The following is a 12,949-nucleotide window of genomic DNA, read 5'->3' as shown; positions in this document are numbered from 1 at the left end:
AATTGCTGTTTCTGTTCTTCTTTCGTGTCAGTACTCATCTGTTTTAGAACCACACTGATAGGTGTGATACAAACGTTGGCAAAGGTGAAATTAGAGCACACACTTAAGAGGCTTGTAGGAAATGTGTTTATGGAGGGATATACTGGCACCTAGACTGTTTAAAGATTTATATGCTCAAGCCCTTACCCGTTTGAATGCCCTTCACCTTCAGCCCCTCAACAAATCGACACGCATCCCTCAGGTTTCCTCCTCAGTAGGACTTTCCCCGCCGGACCCCAGGGAGGCTGAACCAGTATCCTCTTCCAGCCCCCTGTGGTGATCTACCCAAGTGTCTCCCCAGCTAGACGTGAGCTCCTTCTCAACTAGGCGCTCCAGCAGAGTCTGGAAACCCTGCACATTCACGAAGTGTTCGATTTGGGTTTCATGAATAAAGTTCATTATTTGCATTGCAATGCAAAATGGAATAGAGCAATTGATTTTGCGTTTTAAAGTTGTAGGATATATTATGACTTATTTTTAGGGAAACTTAGGTCCAGGGTGGCTAAATTGCTTGCTAAAGTCATACAGAATGTTCCTTAAGTTTTGTCTGACACTGTATTTGTCTTTCAATCTTACACACTTTTCAATAACCCAGCATGTGCCAAACTAGGCATTGGTGCCCTAGGAAATGTAACCGAATTCATGGCCAGTTAGGAAGAAGATGGAACTGGGGAGGGAAGGAGGACTTCGGCTAAATCACATTGAATGGGTTTTTTTTTCACTCCAGGACTTTTCTGAACTATAATGTGCTAAAGTGATTGATAATGTAGCATGCAGCATTTTCTGAAGTTATATGTTAACAGAACCCCCTCTCTAAAATGACTTCTCCTCTCTTGAGAGACTATTTTTTTTTAAAGATACAATTTAGAGAAGATCTACTAAATGAATTCTGTGTGATGTCAATTCAGGTTCTTTATATCAAAGTCATCTTGACTTTGTGTGTGAACAAAAGAAACTGAAAGATACTGGTTGTGGGCTCCTTTCCTGGATTTGTCTCTGATTTACTGTGAATTTGTCCCTGAATGTGACACATTTCTAAGGTGCGGGAAATTGTTTCCATTTACGCATTAGTGAAGGGGTTATCGGGGAGACCCATGGTCAAGTACTCAACCTTCGAATTCATGGTTTTGAGCCTGTCGTCGTCGCTCTGCTTACAAGTCCTGGTCAAGATGGTGTGTGTCAGATCACAGGATAACAAACAGCAATAGACGACCCGCATTCACTTATTTCCCTGAATATATGTTTCATTGCCCGAAATCGGTGGGCTTGGTAGTTGTTTTTCAGGTGGAGACTGACGTATCCACTGTGGTCCAGGGAACAATTGCAGGGACTGCCCTCTGTTGTGGTGGACTTACTGGTTAATAAAGGCGGGAGTTCTTCTCCGATACCAAATATTATCTAAGTGTCCTTTGTAACAAAATTTAAGTTGGTCGCATTCAAACCCTAAGCTTAGTATGAATTAAAGTTTAATTACAAAAGGGCAGTTAGAGGTGGTTACATTGTGATTTGAGAAGGAAACCTCCGGAAGCGGGTCGAGATTGTGGGCCTGGGGAGAGACTCCACAGCGCCAGCTGTAAGGAGGGCGAGCCCACCAGTGTCCCGGGTGGTGGGTGCAGGGGAGCAGCGGTGCTGTCCCAGGTGGAGCCGGTAATGGTAGAAGGGACAATCAAGTTTTTATAGTTTCCCCAAGGGAAAAAGTAGCCTGATTTGTTTAAAGTAGTCTGGGGGAGGAAAACATTCACAAAAAATTAAATATTGTGAACTTGCGAGTGCAGAGATTGCACCTATCTGAGTCTGGAAGGCCAGGGGGAGCTCCAGGCGTGGGCTGGAGCGGGATTGGAGTGGATGGGGTATGACTCAGGACGGCAGACCCCCCGCTTTAGAAGAAAGGGAAGGCCACAGCCAACGTGGCTGTAATTCAGTGATTCCGAGCTAGGAATGGAAATGGAAGTAGAGGGAACATGTCTTTGCAGTTGGTTTTTGGGTTGGCCTGTTAGAAATGTGATCGCAGAGAGACTGTTTTTTTTTTTTTTAGTAAATATTCTAATTTCATCATCTAATTGAATTTTATGTATAAACTGTCAAATGACAATACCTAATTTGTTTACTTCTTAATTCCTTAGACTGCAGTTTGAATGGTTTGAAATGGTCAAAAAAAAATCTTTAGCAGCAAAGATATGTCACCATTTAATTTTTTAGGACAGTTCCTACAGTAGAATTCTAGAATGTTTTTATAGTGGTAATAGCTCTGAGATAAATATCTAACATTCAAAAGTAGTTTAAAAGGTGTCCACTTGGATGTTTAAATTCTCATATGTTTATTAAAAGTAGCAATTATCTTATAACATAGTCTTACCTGGTGAAATATACAAGAAGGACCCAGGTAAGCAGTAGACTTGGGAATCAAAATGCAAAGATACATGTCAATGAAAACAAATAGTGTATTGAATTTGTGAGCGGTACTCCACTAACGGGTTAAAAACACCTAGAAAGTCATAATTGTCCAAGCTGAGTTTCTCCCCAAGTCATCAAAACTAAAATGCAGTTTTAGGTTTTAGAAATATTCGGTCTATCAGGATCGGTCTTACACATCCTCACAAAGATCTGTGCAGAGTAAAGTAGAATTTCAGGGGGGCCCTGGTCAGGATGGGGGCATAGGTAGACACGCTTCGCCTCTTTGCGCAGCCACAAAAAGAATTACAACTAAATCTCAAAACAAACAACACTGAGAACTGTCAGAAAAATCTAACTATTTGGAAGTCTGACAACCAAGGATTTAAAGAAGCCACAGTCATCCAGATGAGGAGGGTGGAGAGGCAAGGAGACGTGGCGTGGCATGGAGAGGCAGCGGCAGTGGAACAGGCGTGGGTGGTCCCACATTCACATGTGGTGGATAAAAATGAGTAGAGATACCATGGGAGTGAGCGATCCAGCCCCAGGCTAGACTCCACAGCCCAGGGTTCCAGCACAAGCAAAATAAATCCCCATAACTTCAGGCTGTAAAAACTAGTAGGGGGGTGGAATGGAAGAAACTGCCCAATTTTCAAGAAACTTTGCTTAAAGGGCCCAGATGGTCTTAAAACATATATATACTCACCCTCTCTGGACTTCAACACCAGGGCAAAAGCTGGAAGGGAGCCAGTTGTATACGGGGAGTGGGTGAGTTGAAACAGGGCAAGTACCGGGCAAACCCCCACAAGCCGGGCAGCGGCACTGTCCCCTCTCTGAGGCCTCCTCGACACAGAGCCACAAAGTGGTGAAGCAGGTTGTCCCACCCTGGGGACTCCCTGAGGCTCAGCCCCACACAATTTGCAGGTGCCTTTTATAGGGGCTCAAAGCAGCTCTGCCTACTACACAGAAACAAACACAGGAAGGCTGCCAAATTGAGGAGACAAAAAAATATTGGCCCAAACGAAAGAACAGAACAAACCCCCAGGAAAAGAACTAAATGAAATGAAGATAGCCATCCTATCAGAGGCAGAGTTCAGAACACTGGTAATCAGTGTGCTCAAAAAACTCTACTGCAACAACATAAAGGAAGAAATAAAGGTTACTCTAAGTGAAATAAAGAAAAACCTACAGGGAACCCGCAGTGAAGGGAAGGAAGCCAGGATTCAAATCAATGATTTGGAACATAAGGAAGAAATAAACATTCAACCAGAACAGCAAGAAGAAACAAGAATTCAAATAAACGAGGATAGCATAAAAAGATTCTGGGACATCTCCAAAAGTGCAAACATCCGAATCACAGGGGTGACAGAAGGAGAAGAGAAAGAGCAAAAAACTGAGAACTTATTTGAAAAAATAATGAAGTAAAACTTCCCTAATTTGGCAAAGAAAATAGACACACAAGCCAGGAACCAGAGAGCTCCAAACAAGTTGGACCCGAAGAGGCCCACTCGAAGACACAGCACAATTAAAATGCCAAAAGTTAAAGAGAGAATCTTAAAAGCAGCAAGAGAAAAGCAGACAAAGGACTACCCATAAAGCTGTCAGATGATTTCTCAAAAGAAACTTTGCAGGCAAGAAGGGACTGGCAAGAAGTATTCAAAGCAGTAAAAAGAAAGGCCCTACAACCTAGATTACCCTATCCAGCAAAGCTGCCATTTAGGATGGACAGGCAGATATTCCCAGACAAGGTAAAGCTAAAGGAGTTCTTCACCACCAAGCCATTATTACATGAAAAGGGACTTAGTTAAGAAAAAGAAGATCAAAATTATGAACATTAAAAAGGCAACTAATTCCCAACAATCAACACCTGAGTCTAAAACAAAACAAAACAAAAATAAACAAACTAGCAAACAACCAGAACAGGAGCAGAAGCATAGGTATGGAGATCACATGGAGGGTTATCAGCTGGGTGGGGGAGGGGGGAGAATGGGGGGAAAGATGCAGGGATTAAAAAGCATAATTGGTAGGTGCAGAATATACAGGGGGATGTTAAGAACGATATAGGAAGTAGAGCAGCCAAAGAAGTTAAATGCCTGACCCGCAGACATAAAGTAAGGCAGGCGGGATTGCTGGGGGGAACTGGGATGCCAGGTGCAGGGAGGCAGAGTGGGAAAGATCGCCACAACTGTAGTAACGTAATTGATAGACTCTACTTTAAAACATTTCATAATTTACAATCTGTGACAGGATAATCCAAATTGGAGCTGAGTTAAATCATGATATTACCTTAAAGATTTTAATGAAGGAAACTATTAACATGATTAAACAAGATGAAAAGCTAATAATCAAATTGTTTTAAGGCACTCTGGAAAAGCTTGCTTCCACTAAGCTCTGCTATGTCGGTTATGAATGATTTTTATTTGTGTATTCATACTTTCCACGAGACAGCATTTAGTTAGAAGTGCCCGTGCATTTGTCATTTTAGAAATTATCAAACTCAATTTTAAATAAAAGTGTAATATTCACCTGGCCTTCCTGCCAGTGTGTAACTGGATTTCCCTCACAAACAGTTGGAGTTAATGTCCCTTTAATTGTATAATAAGAGGGAACCGTGTGTGTATGTATGCAGGTCTCTGGGTGTGAAAAAATAAATACGTGCATACATTTTTATTTTATTAGTTCCATTAGCTTGCATATAATAATTACTGTGAAAACACCTCAACAGTTTCTAGCATGATACCTTTCTTCAACTTTATAGCAATTTACCAACTTGGTTTGCCAATTACAAATGCATTCTACAAAGATGATAGAGACACACATATATTTGGATTTATATTTATATTCACATTTACCAGTATATAGCTATACAGACTCCCAAGTCAACATTAAACATGGATTTTTATTGGCTAATAAATGTACAGATCAGCACTTTCCAAAAGAAATATAATGAGCCACCAAAGCAGTTTATTTCCAATAGAAATATATGCGCCACATTAAAGAAATACATTTTAATGATACATTTTATTTCATCCAATACACTGAAGATACCATTTCAACCTGTAATTAATATAAAAATCATTAATGGGATGTTTCACATTCTCCTTGTCACACTGAACCTGACACACGCAGTGTGTCTGACCGAGCACGCCTGCAGTCCGGACTGGGCACGTTCGGAGTGCCGAGAGCTGCATGTGGCTCTGGCCCCTGCACCGGTGGTGCCTGCAGGTTCAGTGTGACTTCACATCCACCCTGTTTACGACTTAAGTGCAGTTGTTTCAGTCTACGTGTTAATGGCAAAGACGAAAAAAGTTGCTTTGCCCTAATTATGAAGTCAGCTGCGTCCGCAGTGAGGGGCCACCCTGGGGGCCTGTGGATTGGAACAGGTGAAGCGACCGTGCAGCAGGACACTTAGACTGTAAGTGCCGAGAGTGGCTGAGGGCTCTTTGAGTTTCAGTTTCTGAGAAGCGACTCCTTGTTAACCTAAAAACTCTCTGAAAACCATTGGAGTGTTAGGTCCTGCCATGGTCTGGGCTACTGTCTAATGGGCCCAGGTCAAGAGCAGCACAAAGGCCCCAAGGATGAAAGTCAGCCTGCTGCCAACAGCAGTGTCTTGGTTCCCTAGCAACATGCTCTTCCCAACAGGGGACTTGCATTTCTGCCCTGGTAACTAGAAATCAGCTGGGTGTCCCTCTCTTTGGAGTGCCTCCTTCTGTAAAAAAAGTGCATCTCATATTAAATTTGGACTTTATTCCTTTATCTCCCCTTACCTAGAAGAACTGTGTGTTCAATCTGTCATTTTGGGGAGTATGTTACTTCTTTATTTGGCTTATTAAGAGATATTATCCTGTATGCTGTTGGTTTGCGAAATTGTTAAAAACTCCCACAGCAAACCTGTGCTAAATAAATTGCTGGCAAAGACACACTTGGTTTCTGGAGTATGATTTTGCTGCCTCCCCCAAAATGAAAGCAAAGCAATTGGAGGGCGCAGGGCAAGATGTGGGTGTCCCCCGTGTGTCTGCCCGGCGTGAGCTCTCGGGATCTCGAGAGTGGTGAAGTGGGACTGGATCGTAGGTCATTTCACAGCCTCTTTAGTGAGCACCACTTCTTTGCTACAGAAACTAAAAAGGAAAAGGCGGGAAAAAAGACAGCTCGCTAAACGTATGTGGGCACAAAGACTATCTGCCCCAAAATTGCCTAAGTTATTTTTCTTTGTTTGCTGACAGTAGCAACATTTTTTAAATTTAAAGTAGGGATGAAGACTACAAAAATTGCCAGTCCGTGCTTATTCCTTCTCAGGTCGGAGAGGAGAAGCCAGCCACCTCCCAGTTGTGGGTCGCCAAACTGGAGGGCAGCCTGCCTTCCCTAGCCAGTCACTGGCATTCCCGTGTGGAGGGCTGGGAGCCAAGCTGAGGGGAGGGGCCGAGTCCTTGGAGTAATTTGCTTCTCAACAGAGATCGCAAAAGGGAAGTTTCTTCGAGTGCAGGCTCCCGGGCCCAGTTGCAGTGACTGTGGAGACAGACTTTGAAGGACGTGTGGAGTCGGCTCTGGCCTCCATAGCAGGGCACCATAGACGTGGTGGCTTCACCAGCAGAAGTTCATTTCTCACCGTCTGGAGACTGGACGCCCAGGATCAGGTGTCAGCCAGCATGGTGGAGTTCTGGTGAGCTCCCACTCGCAGAGGGCCGCCTTCTTGTCCTCACATGCTGAAGAGAGGAGACTTGGATGCCTCTTTCCCTGACAAGGGCACTAATGCCATCACGGGCGTCTTCACCTCCAGACCTCAGTCAACCTAATTACCCAGGAAAGGCCCCATATCCAAATCCCATCACATTGAAAATGAAGGGCTTCAACCTATGAATGTTAGAAGGGCATGGGGGTGGGGGTGGTGCAGGGACACACACACACACACACACACACACACACACACACACACACCCCCCGAGTTCAATCCGTAACAGGGGGGGACTGCTTTCATGCCGTGAGCTGTGACTATCTCGTTTTGGTAAACCCAAGTTCTTATTATGTGTACACATGCAGTGCCCTTTTCCTCCTTATTTTTTTTAACCCGTATAAAATGGAAGCCTCTCATTTTTCACAAAAGTAATTGCCAGGTGCTTTTAAGGATTTGCATTGAAGCTTTCACTGGTAAAATCTTATCATTCAACTTATACCAGTGACAAGAAAAGCCATTGTTAAGGTGAAACAAAGAAAAATAAAGTTGGCAATTAAATACTGATTAATTCAATTAACAGCTTCCATTTTTTAAAGTAAATTGACAGAAATGCACCTAGTTTTTTCTCAACGCCCAAATGATTATTTATGAAAAAAAAATACTTGCTATCTTTTTTGTTCCTGACAAATATGAGGGCCAGAAATTTTGAAATTCTGGTTATCTTAAGTGACAGTGAGTGATTACTTCGATAATGGAATGATAAAAATAATCCCTGAAATTTATATGGTGCTTTATAGTTTAGGTTATTTATAAAGTGCTTTTTTTTTTTTTTTAAATCTTCCAGAGAGACCTAATGAAAGCCCTCAGACTCAGAAGTTTGGGGGGCAGGGCCAAACAGCGATCAGCCAAGACAAATCCTACTTCTGACTGGAGACCCATTAGTCGTAGTAGAGTGCCACTGAGTCTCCTGATTTATTAGGAGAACTATTAGAAGAAAGCAAAAATGTAGAATGTGTGGTCAATACAGGAAAAGGGGATTCTTCATAAGTGACTTAGTAAACGAAAATGAATGAGGAGTTTGAGGCATCTATCATCTCAAGCTCGTCCTGAGCTCTGGATCCTGAGTTTGGGAGAGAACGAGAACGAGCGTTCTGCCTGGCTGGGGGGCCACGGTGACTGAAAGGACCCCGTCATTTATCCAGTCCTCATAAACGGGCTTCTTTCTGCATCCCTCAGACAGAGAAATGGACTTGAATCGGCATTGCTACAAGGGAAAAGCCAACCAGTATGTTTATTCATGTATTTATTAAATATTTATTGAGCATTTACTAAGTTCTGGAGAACAAATGGGCAAGAATCCTTGCCATCGTGGAAGTTCAATCCTGGTGGGGGGCCGAGTTTCTGTTTTGTTGTAGGCACTGCACTGGCTACTTTGTATATATTCTCTCAGAAGTCCCACGGCAACCTGTGGCATCATCGTTATTTTCCAATTTAAAGATGCAGAAACTGAGTCTCAGTAAGTTGCTCAATATTGCACAGCTAGTAAGTGGCAGGAAAGGTGAAACTTGTTCTGTCTGACCTCTCCGTTCCCCAGCTCCGCTGCGGCCTGTCTCCTGTGGCCGCACTCTCAGTAAGAAACTGCATCAGACATCAGCATTTCCTAGTGTTGGAACCTGTGCCTTTGCTCGTCATCCAGTGGCTCCTTGTCAGGGCCGTCTTGTTGTAGTGTTAGGCCTGGTTGCATCTTCACAAGAAGTTACGTCTGATACGTTTAGCCTGAGCCTGGTCTGGAAGCACAAGCGACTGCTTCCCCTCAGTAACAACAGGAAGGTTCTTAACGGGGCCCCTTCAGAATGGAGGTTCTGGTCAGCGGCCGCCTCTTCAGCAGTGCAGTCTGTGTAACAGCAAAGGACAGCCAGGTGCGCCCAGGCGGTGTCTGCCAGGGTTGGCGTTGGCGGGGGTGCTGTAGAACTCTATGTGTTTTGTGAAGGAAGAGAATTCGGGAGATGACATCAAGAGGAATAAAGAAGATAAAAAGGAGGCGAGTCCACTGCACACGTCAAGGATCCCTACGGGGGGAACCATTCTGCAAACCGATCAGCGGCGGCGGCCTGTCACCCGCTCTGCCCTCGCAGGTGAGAGTCGTCACCTGCCGAGTTGCATAGACTCCTTGTTTCCCGTCAGTTTACAGTTTGATTACCTTGGACCCCGCAGAAGAGGGCGAAATCCTATTTAGTATGTCTTTGTCCAGGCGTCACACTCGCAGCTGGGAGATTATTCACTGCCTGCATGAGTTTCGCCTTGTTGTTAAGACTTCCTATGATGGAATTGTCAGTTAATTTGTTTTCTGTTTCCTTCCTAGGGAGGTGAGGGAGTTTAGTGTAGTGGTGAAGAACCGGAGGCTCTGTGGCCCGGTCGCCTGGCTGCGGATCCCTTCCCGGCTATGAAACCGGGGACCGATGACTTAGCCTCTCATGTCTCAGTTTCCTTGTCTGGACGCTGGGGTAGCAGTCGAACCCACTCGATAGGACTCTTGTGAGTGAAGCACTTAGACGAGCCCTGGCCCGTGGTCAGTGCTGCGTGCGTCAGAGGCAGTGCTACCGTTACGACTGTGGATGTGGTTATCACTGACGTTGCCGACAGATGACGGTGTTGTGCTTGCTTTGGTCATCGTCATCCTCTCAGCCTCACGTGGCCGATGGGCAGAGCCTTTACTTTTAGATTCTTAGTACTTTGCCTAGAAACGTTAACAAATTGGTATCAGCCATAAAAAATCTTGTGAATTTAATAAAACATTGCGTGTGGTAAGTAATCAGGCATTTGGGACAAGACATTTGGAATCCTAGCCCGCTAAGCCTGCTGTAACAAAAATGCCACAGACTGGGCAGCTTCAACAACAGAAATCTATTCCTCATGGTCTGGAGGCTGGAAGTCCAAGTCCAGGTGCCAGCAGATTGGTGCCCAGTGATTTGCAGGCGACCAGCTTCTTGCTATATCTTCACGTGGCCAAGACAGAGAACGTCTCTTTTTGTGGCTCGTCTTTGAAGGGCACTAATCCCACTCAGAGGGCTCTACCTTTGTGACCTAGTTACCTCCTCTAGTCCCCATGCCCTCATACCATCCCTTTGGGGGTTGTCAGGATTTCCACAGAGGAATTTGGGGGACACAGCATCCGGTCTGTAGCACCAGGTGCGGGACGCAGCAGAAACAGCAGAGGTAATGCTGGGGCTCACAGCACGGGTTGCGGCAGGCCTAGAGATACGCTCCTCTCCTCTGCACCCGATCCTCCAGGTGCCTCCCCGTGTTTGCTTTCCCTCTTGCCGGCAGCCCCGAGTCGGTGCCGCTGCCTTGGCTCATGAGCGTGGGGATCGCGCCCAGAGGTCAGGTGACTTGGATGTGGAAACTGGCCAGGACATAGGTTGGCGGTTGCAGGTGCGCAGTGCCACCACGCGAGGCCTGCCCTGTGACTGCGGCTCTCTGCAGTATGCAGTCGGGGCAGAGAAGCGTGTTGCCGGGCGGCCACTGCCGACTGCCGCCGCCCTCGTTGTCCCCTGACACGGTGACCGCGTTGTTCCTGTCTTTCTATCTCATATGTAACCCTAAATCAGGCGGCCACATCATGCGAAACTTAAAATCAAACTACGCTGGACTTAGTTTGAACAACCAAAGCATAGGAAAGAAAAGGAAACATCATCACCACTAGGGTATCAGACGTTTTACAAAATGAACAGAGGAGTGAGAGGAATTAATTATACTATGGAGACACAGGAGTTCCAAGGGTGTGGGTTACAGTATTCCAGCCTGTTCCCGCAGAACAACAGCAGGAAAAAATAAAATGTGTCATTTTTTTACTGGCTCGTTCCATCTGTGATTGAGGCATTTCAGCGCACAACCAGGAAAATGATAGGTTACTTTCACAGTGGTGGAAGTTCAAGAAACGCTCAGTCATTCACTATATCATTACTGCTGTTGGTGAGAGCTTTACTGTATGACATTTTCTCTCTCTGTTCTTTCTCTTTCTTTCTTTCAAACATTTCCCAGATTTGCATGTCCTGCTTGCATAGGGGCCATGCTCAACCTCTCTGTCGTTCCAGTTTTAGTACACGTGCCGTCAAAGCAAGCGCACTTGCTTCTTTCTTAGTGTTGTATTCTTTTCAATCTGTCTGCGCTGGGCCACAAAACGGATTTCAATTTGCTACCTGTGGAGCCAGACTGCAATGCTCAGACTGAAATAGGAGAGAAATGGATTTAGTGAAACTCGAAGTAAAGAGTTTCATGGATTTCTGTAGAAGGATGCACACTCTGAAACCCACTGATAAGATACACACAATCACTTTTGAGTGTCTCGCGGTATTAAGCAATTCATGGATATTTTATATGGAAAATAGACCCAGCTAGATACTCATAAGACTTCATACGTGTTGAGGAACTCAGACACTCCCAGCCTGGGGTGCACTCGCCTACAGTTAGTGCCACTGCACTGGCGCTCGGGCACTTTTAACCTGTGCTTGTTGAGCTGCTCTTAGGGAAGCTCAGCCGGTGAAGAAGAAGAAGTCTGAATTATTTTCCGGACTAATCAGACCGAACGGAGAGATTTTTATTCCACAGATAGGAGAGCTTTTCTCTCTTCTGCCATTTTAAGAGAAGATAACGTGAGGATAAAATAGCTCTGGAGGAGTGAAGAGCTCAGAGAGCCGCAGGCGGCAGCCGCAGGAGCCGGGGCTGTACGCTCCCGGGGCCCTCCCCGCCCTGCGGCTCCTCGCTAAGTGAGAAGACAGACCCTCTTACTGCTGTGCTCCCTTGCTGCGGAAGGCACACCAAGGGACGGTGCATCGCCTTGGATGTTCGTATGCGACAGTCTGTATTATATGTTCACATGTGTTTGGAAAATAACTCTATAAACCAGCAAGCGCCGTCCCCATTTTCTGAGAGTGGAAACCAAGGCTTCTAGTGGTGCAGTGACCTGAGTGAGGCCCAGCCAGGTTCAAGTCCTCGTTTTCGGAACTTAACTATTAGGAATTTATTTTTCCCATTTGCGTCATAGTCACTATCATAACGTAGTAGAGATTACACTGGACTACAAAGGAGCAGTTTACTGTGGACTTCGGCCTCTGCTCTGTCACTCCAGGGTCTTGACAAAGACATCCCATCCCTGGGCCTTGTTTTCTCTTTGGCATAACAGGGTAGGCTGTATCTGCTGGTCTCCGAAATTTCTTGTATAAATTTGCGGATTCCATTCATGATCTTCTCCATTTGTGTCTTCCTTACCTTCCTTTTTGCTCAAAATCACCACAAAAGAACAGCAGTTCCTTGCCAGGTTGTATAAACAGAGGGACACGAGAAGGCAGAGAACAGCGGCTGGCGGTGACTCTATACTGAGCGTTCTAGGCCTCGGAACACCCAGCCCAGTCATCTTGCGCCTTCAGGTTCTCATCCTCCTCTCATTGCTGGTGGCCACCACTGAGCACTCCCCGGTGGCAATGGCAGACGGCACGCATGGATCTGCTCGCTCCCCTTTCCCTGCTGTTCCTGAGGTAGCCATTCAAATCTTTAATGTTTCCTAATGACTCAGCGGCTGGGGGCGGGCGGGTGTGAGTGGAGGTACTATTGGGAATTCAACAAACAGGAGAGATGCCAGGTTAAAAATTATAAGTTGAAAGTTACAGTACTTGAGAGTTTTAAACATAAAGGGTCCTATATTTTGAGTGACTACAGGGGCTTTAAAAAGTGTTGGCCTTCTCCCTGCTCTTCTTTGGTATTTTCCCTTCATTCCTAAGCTGCATCTTAGGGCCTTCCTGTCCTGATGAACTGTGACGAATTCAAAGACGCTCCTTTCTGCCTCATCTG

At 45.3% G+C, this 12,949-nt stretch overlaps 1 protein-coding gene and 1 non-coding gene across 2 annotated transcripts in view; one reads left to right on the top strand and one right to left on the bottom strand.

The window, feature by feature from the left end:
* Positions 1 to 12,949, top strand: part of EXOC4 (exocyst complex component 4) — a 674,858-nt gene that overhangs the window by 365,885 nt on the left and 296,024 nt on the right. The window lies entirely within an intron of this gene.
* LOC123829854 lies at positions 11,122 to 11,228 on the bottom strand. Its single transcript, XR_006787661.1, has one exon. It is a non-coding gene; the product is annotated as a U6 spliceosomal RNA (small nuclear RNA).

The sequence above is a fragment of the Phyllostomus hastatus genome, unplaced genomic scaffold (assembly GCF_019186645.2).
Source record: "Phyllostomus hastatus isolate PE091 unplaced genomic scaffold, TTU_PhHast_1.1 phas_scaffold_114, whole genome shotgun sequence".
Taxonomy (NCBI): Eukaryota; Metazoa; Chordata; class Mammalia; order Chiroptera; family Phyllostomidae; genus Phyllostomus; species Phyllostomus hastatus.
The sequence above is the reverse complement of the archived record's forward strand: the minus strand, read 5'-3'. Positions and strand labels throughout refer to the sequence as shown.